General features: G+C 37.6%; 1 protein-coding gene across 1 annotated transcript in view; it reads right to left on the reverse strand.

The window, feature by feature from the left end:
• The window catches only part of LOC112157802 (von Willebrand factor A domain-containing protein 7), a 43777-nt gene that overhangs the window by 33868 nt on the left and 1670 nt on the right, over nt 1-8239 (reverse strand). The window lies entirely within an intron of this gene.

The raw sequence follows: 8239 nt of genomic DNA on the forward strand, positions 1-8239 counted from the left end.
AAAACAATGAACTTTATAAAACTGTACATACATTCAGCCAAAAATGTAATGTTATTCCATGAATCTTTAAATAGTTGTGCATACATACACATACATTAGAGTATATGAGTATCTTTGATTAGATTTGTGTGTGAAAGTATGTTTTTTATATTCAGATATGTATTCTGTATGTAAAATAAAAGAAGATGTTACTGAAGTGGTTTTGTTTTTTGCCTAGTTTTGGTACATTTTGAACCGAAAAACCCCACAAACGTACTAATGATTGATTTACATCAGGACACCCATTTGAGTGTAGAGCTGTCAAACTGTGCTGGCTAGTGTTTTGTGTACAACAGTGTTCGGTTCAACAAGCATTATGGGAGACATGAAGCCTACATGCTCTCAGAGGTCACAAGAATGGAATGAACAATGATAGTAATGTATGAACTTTGCCTGAGTTTGATGCTATTATGAAGGACCAATCTGTAGCTGTTTTAAATTAATTACTTTGTTTTATTCTGTTTTATTTCAACATATTTTTATAACATATTTCAGTTCTGTCTTGTCTTGGGTGTGTGTAATTTTTGCCTCTTGACCTGGAGTCCTTTGAAAAAAAGATCAGTGGGTCTCACTGGGACTTTTTTTTCTGGTTAAAAATTCGTTAAACAGAAAAATAAAGTAAATATTGTGAAGTAAGGTTCCTGGAAGATGTACACATTTATTACGTATGGTTGATACTGCCTTGCATCACACTCTGGTTGCTAGTAAAGTACAGGATCTGGCCTTATAGCAACCGCAAGCAAATTCTGCATGCGTTGGTTGTGATACGCAGGTGTTGTTTTTCTTTTTTTTGTTTTTTGTCTTTTACAGAAAAAAAAAATATCTAAAGAAATGCTTAGTCAATGTCCAGCTGAAATACTTTATTATAAACTCCCATCAGTCAGTGTGGATCTAAAAGTCAACAGGAGGTGAAGGCGATTAAAAAGAGCAAACGGTTCCCACAATCTGAATGATGGATGGAAAGAAAATCTATCCTACTTTTCTGTTTTTGAAGAAACTGTTTCATTATTGAATTTAGAATACAATGTTTACAGGATTGTAGAATGTCCAATAACTTAGTTTGGGCAGTTTGATTTATATTTTTATACGCAATACATGTTTCTTATTAAAAGTGTTATTTTTGCTCTTAAGTTAGCGTGTGGCAACAAAAAACTAATTTCTCCTTTCTCACTAAACAAACAGGGACTCAAGGTTATGAGTTTATAGATGGAATGCATCAAAATTTGAAGTGTTGTGGTTATTATTATTATTTAAAACTGTGGCAAGAAGAAAACTAGAAACTTGTTTGGATTTTCTTGTTGTCACCACCAGAGGGCAGCGTGGGCTTAAATGCTCAAACATTCATGAAACAAAAACAGGATTAATCTTTTCAGGCCATGTCATCCTGGAGAGCTTCAAATCTACATATCTGAGCACCTTTCCGACTGATTGGATTGCTTCATGTCCCTTATCCACTTTGATTGACTGTCTCATCACCATCACGGCTTTTTGATTTTATGCCTTTCAAACTGACACACTTACACTCTGGCTGGTGAATAATGTAGGCCACAGCAGCATGGGATTATCATGAAGGTAGTTGTAATTTGGCCAGAATATTAGACCGTAAAGATGCAGCGTATGAAGCAAACCGGGATTAAACTCAGGGTCAGACTGAAAAGATTCAGGCCCCGTCAATCCTTTGTAGCCACTAAATAGCGGCTCTGTTCCCCTTTTTCTCTCCATATGTTGCTTTGTGTTGATCTGGATGTACAAACCATCTCAAACAACACATAAGGAAAAAAAATATATATTAAAACATGCAAAATAAAAAAGATTTTTGATGTTAGCTTTGATTATTTTATCAAGAACTCTGAGAAACCAATGATTGAATGTATTGATCACAGTCAATAAACATTGGAGAATTAGCTAAAAGAGTCTTTGGTGAACTGGAAGGAGAAAGAATCAGGATTTTGGAGGAAGTTCTGTCCATGAAGATCTTCACTTCCTCGTCCCAGCTGACATCCGGATCAGAACCATACGGCTGGACATTACCCAGATTGATGGACGTTTTTATGTAGCAGTGGAGAAGACAGAGATATAAAATTAAAAAATTAAACCACCAAATGGTTCCCGAGCGCGGCTGTGTCTGCAGCTCACCGCTCCCCCAGGGGATGGGTCAAATGCGGAGAACAAATTTCACACACCTAGGTGCGTGACAAATAGTGGGACTTTAACTTTAACTTTAACTTATATCAATATCAGATGAGGGGGATCAGGCTATTCAGCTCAGCACCAAAAGCCACGCCCACCCAGAGGAGATTTTGGAGGCTTCAGATGAACACGAATAATGGCTTTTTAAGACTTTTAGGTTGTTGGATTTTGCTTTAAAACTTCATAATCGTAATTAAACACTACAGGAGACGTTTTTTTAATTTAAAAAATGTCATAGAGGGACTTTAACATTTACTAAACAATGGAAGCCCCTTCAAATGGCACATAGTTATAGTATTTGAGGGGTTCCTCATTAAAAGAAGACAGAGTGTAGTATAATTGACAAACAAAAATGCAGCTTAGATCCAGCTCTCCGGAAAACAACAGGCCAACGTGGAGACGCGGCAAGTGGGGAGGAGCAGCCCGAAGGCTTCAGCGCCTTGCTAACGTCTTCTTGCTAACGTCCAGTCACTGGAAAAAGGAGGAGATTGAAGCCCGGATCTCCACGCAGAAGGATTCTATGCATTGGATGGAACATTGGATGGTAGGGGACCGACATGCAGGCGATAGCGGTAAGACACAAGGAGGAGGAACGGTCGCCCTGGTGAAACAGTCCTAGTGAACTGACTGTAAGATCATCTCAAAGTCATGCTCTGAGAACGTGGAATGTCTCACTTTAAAGCTGAGACCATTTTATTCGCCCAGAGAACTGCAGTGCATCATTGAGAGTGTTGTTTACCCCGCCCCCATGCTAAAAAGGACGCTGCACTGAGGGAACTACATGACATGATCAGTGCACATGAAAATACATTTCCTGATACAGCTTTCATCATTGCTGGATATTTCAACCTCAGAGAAATCCTGCCAAAAATGCACCAGTTTCCCACACAGGGAAATATTTGGACCACTGCTACAGTAACGTTAAGAATACCTTTTCCGCTGAGCCACGACCCCACATTGGAAAGTCTGACTACCTGGCAATTCTGCTGAAATCGGTTTACAATAAATGCCTGAAAACAAAACCAGTTTCAGTCAGACCCATTAGCACCTGGACTAACAGCTTGAAACTTCCTTCCATTGTCTCCATTTCTGTGCAGCGCTGCAGAAGAAGAGGAGAGGGAATCCTCAGAGACCCGACTCACTCCCTGCTGAAACACAACCTCTGCACATACAGCCTGCGACACATCAGAGCGGACAGCGTCATCACCCACTGAACTCTCTTCTTCAACAGCGTCTTCCCTTCCCGTGAGTCAAACTATAACTGAAAATGAAACTACCTCTCTATAAAATAAATGTGCAATATGTCCTTTTTAAAATTGGTCAACGTCCGATATTTCAGACTCTTCTGACTCGCCCAGCCTTCTGGTGAACCTGCAACTTTTAGTACTTTTTATCATTCTAGTTTACTTTTTTTGATGTACATATTTCAGAATCTCTAAACTTTGTACCAGAATTCAAATGTGTCTCAATGTAATTTTAAGCATATATGGCAAATAAACCTTGAAGCCTTGCTGGCACATATTTTAAACGTGTCCAAGGCCAAAGGTTGTTGTTGGTTGCACATATTTTAAGAGGTAAGTGTAAAAACTGGAATGGTAACCAGTTGGCACAGCAGAAATTTTAAGAGCCGCCATATAAAGCCATTATGTGTCCAAAGCTGAAAGGGTGATGTTTTTATATATCTTAGCCTACCTTCCTCCTGGTCAGAGGGGTCCTGGCCCCAACCCTAAGCAATATAGAGGTTGTTGAAGTTTATCTCAACTTCTACTGAACTATCTTTGACAAACATCAAATGATCCTAAATGCAAAACTATAACTTTTTCTATTTTTATTTTGGAGAACTGCTGTAAACATTGAAAAATACATACCTTAGTGGCAAATGTATTCATTATTTATTGTCGCAGCAGCTTTATTTTGTGATCCAAATAACTTTGAACTGTAAGTATTCTGAGGTTACTGAATATTTCTTTCACAACTGTTGTTTAAATGTTTGTGTGCATGTGAACAAAAAGCTAAAAAATAAAATAAAACCACATCTGTTGTATTTTATGGAAGCTCCTTAAGAATGTTAACAAGAATGCTTTCATGGTTTAGCTGTAAGTGGGATTTGCACCAAAAAGTGTTTTATTTAACGGGATTTTCCTCAAAATTGTTTCAATATTTAAAGATTCACAATTTCAACTGACAACAGAACACATCATAAAAGTTGTACCCGCAGAGGCACTGCTTCTGAAGGGAGCGGTAAAGCTTAGTCTAACGATAAGATAAGAGAGGACTTCCTACTGACATAAAAATTTACAAGAAAATGATTAAAGGGAACTTTTAGTCCTACATTGCTGGTAAATGTTCAATGGTATTTACATTTGTGAAAATTTAAACAGATCATCAGTATTTTGGTGTCTGAGACAAACATATTCTTGACTGTAGACACTTCTCCTTTCGTCTTTATTTTAAAAGGAAGTCTGTTTTCTTTTAAGTTTTGTTTTTGGAACACAAGGGAAGAAGGTAGAGAACAAAAAGTATTCCCGTGTGCATCATCAGCACTTTTACTGTCAGGTTTTGGTTTGAGGTCTATTAATACACATATGGGAGGTGCTATTTGCACGCATTTACATGTGATCAAGCACAAAGATGGTTGGAAATTCATGTTATCCACACGAAATGCGGGCAGCCAAACTGCACACTGCTGCATTCCCAGCATGTACTTTACCACAACGCTAACCGTAACTCTAACTTTGACCCACTCCAATGAATATTGTTTTTGATGTTTTCAAACATTTTTTGTCTAATTTTCTAATGATGGAGAACAAATATTAAAGAGTTTAAGCTAAAAATTGCATTTCTGAGTGTCTCGTATTCAGGGGGATAAAAAGGTCTTTGTTTTGATGCGTAAACGGAAATGGGGAGCGACAGTGGTTCAGGTGATTGAGCAGGTTAGCCAGTGATTGAAGGATCGTGTGGCCCCACTGATGCGTGAATGCACATGAATGTTTTTTTTTTTTTTTAATTATTCAAACACAATGTCAGTACAATATTTGACACATTCCAGAAATGGACAAAAAGCAAATATGTCAGACTATTCAGAACAATTTAAAGGAGAGATAGTCAATAATAGACAAAAAGAAAAAAGTAAACAAAGAGTGGGGTCTGTTCAATCAGAAGTAATACATTTAAAACGTTTTATTAATCTAATTGTTTGTTAATTTCCTATTACACTAATTTTCTATAGAGGCTAGATACAATTTAAGATCTCTTTCTTTAAAAGAGGTATTTTTTCTGACAATTGTTTCTTATTAATATAATATTTTGCCAAAATTCTAACAAGATTAATTATATATGCTTAATTGTAGTTGAAAATGGAATCATTAAACATAAATAAAATCATGTGTTCAGATAAATAAACAGTTTTTCCGAACATTCTTGTTGGATAAAATTGCATGTCATTCCAAAACACGGACACAACAGAGCAATCCACAAAAAGATGTTCTATGCTCTCTTCATTTCCCAGACAAATGCGACTGAATGTCCCGTTGATGGTCAGAGGCGCCGTGTCAGCCATGTCTCTGTGAGTCTGCCCCAGGGCAGCTGTGGCTTCATCAGCAGCTCACCATCAAGTATGAATGATGAGTGCATGAATGATAGATACATATTTAAAGCGTTTGAGCACCTGGAAAAGCTCAGACAAATCCACTATTATCATTATTATTATTCATGGGTGGCCCAAAGTCTCCTTGCTCCGCTCCATTCTGATGCATCTCCTATTAGACAAATAGATTCATGTTCGTCTTTGTTTTCCTCGTCTGAGCTGGAATCTGGATCAGAACTGTACGGTTGGATAGTTCCAATATAAATGGCCTTTTGTTGCAGAGTTAATGCTGGGTTGGGGTTGTGAGGGACTGTAAACTTGCAGGATTATGGAAAATTAGTGGAGGCTTACTTCTGTGCCAACAGTCCCGCCCACAAATCAGAGGCGAGTTTCTAAATAACTCCTGCTGCTCTGCAGAAACTATGTCCTACAAAAAGACAGGCCTTTTGATTTTAGCTAGATTTAGCAAATTTACAATAGATAAAAATATAGGTAGAGTTTGAGGATAAATGAAAAATCCTTATTTATTCCATTGAAAAAAATACCTTCATCTCTGGATCATCCTGCAAAGACCCGACTGTATCAAGTCACCAGGAGCTGTACGGGGGTCCTTGAAACACTGGTGGAAATACTATTTTCTCTACTGTTAAGTCTGAGAAACTAATAATAAAAAATTAAAAAATGCCAGTTTGTTTAGTAAAGCAGGGAAACAACATGATAGATTTCTCTACGGAGTGGATGCGACATGCGAGTGAAGCAAAAGGAGGAATTCTGCCTTGCGAAATGGCATCCACCACTTCCACTCCATTTTCAACAACATTCAACCACTTGTGGGTAAGGCTGAGGTAAGGCTTAGTTTCCTACCCGGAAGTAAAACAACTTGATTCCTGAGGCTCCGCCTGCTGCTGCGTGTGACTGCCGACCATTTCATGATTTCATTCTAGAGCCAGCAGTGTGTATTCGTTTTTCCCTCAAAAATAAATATTAATTATTTTCAAAGATGGATGCACATACCATCTGCCCTCACTAGGCCTGGCCATCAGTACACTGCTTCACAACAGAAATACACTCAACGACTGTGCCCAATGGGGGGGGGGTTCCTAAAGGAGTCCCACATCTACTGGGATACTGTTTGAGCTGGAATTTATTCAAGACAGGACACAACCAGAAGATAGGTTTTCTGCATTTAAATGAAAGTTTTTTGCTGATCATCATTAGCTCTGTGGAGAAATTGGGTGTTGGTGTTAGACTGGGGGCGGAGCTATCAGAGCATACTCTTCCTAAAAGGGGCGGTCTCACTCTGTGACATCAGATCATGAGGCTCGTTTTCGTGGGTATGGGAGGGGCTGCTGCTAACAGTGCAGTTTGTAGAGGATTTATGGTACTCAGAAATGCATGGATGAATCAAAATACCACTTTGGAGTTCTTTATGTGAGGAATGAACATTAAAATACACATAAAAGCTCAAAAAGTTGTTTTTTCATGGTATGGTCCCTTTGAATCCACTCACTACAGACCAGATATGTGCACTTAAGCTTGTGGGTGATGAGGTATCGACTCTTTCAGTCTAAATTAATAAACCAGTACATTTACCAACCAATGATTCTATTTCATATCAGCATTTTCTTTATAAACAGAGCGGATACAGGAAGAAGAACTGAGGAAGAACGTAAAATGCAGAGTGGTTTAGTTCAGGGGTCTGCAACCTACGACTCCAGAGCCACATGTGGCTCTTCTATCCCTCCATGGTAATAGTAATTCTCAAAAATTTAGAGATAAGATATTATTTTAGCAACATGCTAACATTTATGGCTAATTTGTTATCTACTGGAGTTTTTAGGCTAAGTTAGAGTTTAGCTTTTATTTTAGCAACATGCTAATCTTTTTGACTAATTTAGTTATAGAGTAATTTTAGGCCATTGAGGAGTTCAGCTAGTAATTTAGCAATGAGCTAGCTTTTTTTTCCTAATTTGGCCTCTAATTAATTTTTTTTAACATTTTTGGCCAATCTATTATCTCCCTGAGTTTTGAGGCTAATTTATAGTTTAGCTTTTATTTTAGCAACATGCTAAAATTTTTGGCCGATTTAATTTGCTGAGGTATTTTATGCTAGTTTGGAGTTCAGCTAGTAATTAGGCAGCAAGCTAGCTTTTTTTGCTAATTTGGCCTCTACTAAACGTAAAAGGTAAAAATGTTTTAAAAAATCAAATTTTGAGAAATGCTAGTATTTTTTATATTTTTGACGCCAAAAAAATAGATAGAATCCATATATATTAAAAAAAGAAGGTCATGAATGCAAATCCAAATTTCTTAAAGGCTAAAGTAAGATGCAGTTTTAGGTTTGATCAGAGCCCAAATGGCTCTTTTACTGTTAAAGGTTGCCGATCCTGGTTTAGTTTGACTAAAAAAACAAAACAGAACAAA

The sequence above is a fragment of the Oryzias melastigma genome, linkage group LG1, assembly GCF_002922805.2.
Source record: "Oryzias melastigma strain HK-1 linkage group LG1, ASM292280v2, whole genome shotgun sequence".
Taxonomy (NCBI): domain Eukaryota; kingdom Metazoa; phylum Chordata; class Actinopteri; order Beloniformes; family Adrianichthyidae; genus Oryzias; species Oryzias melastigma.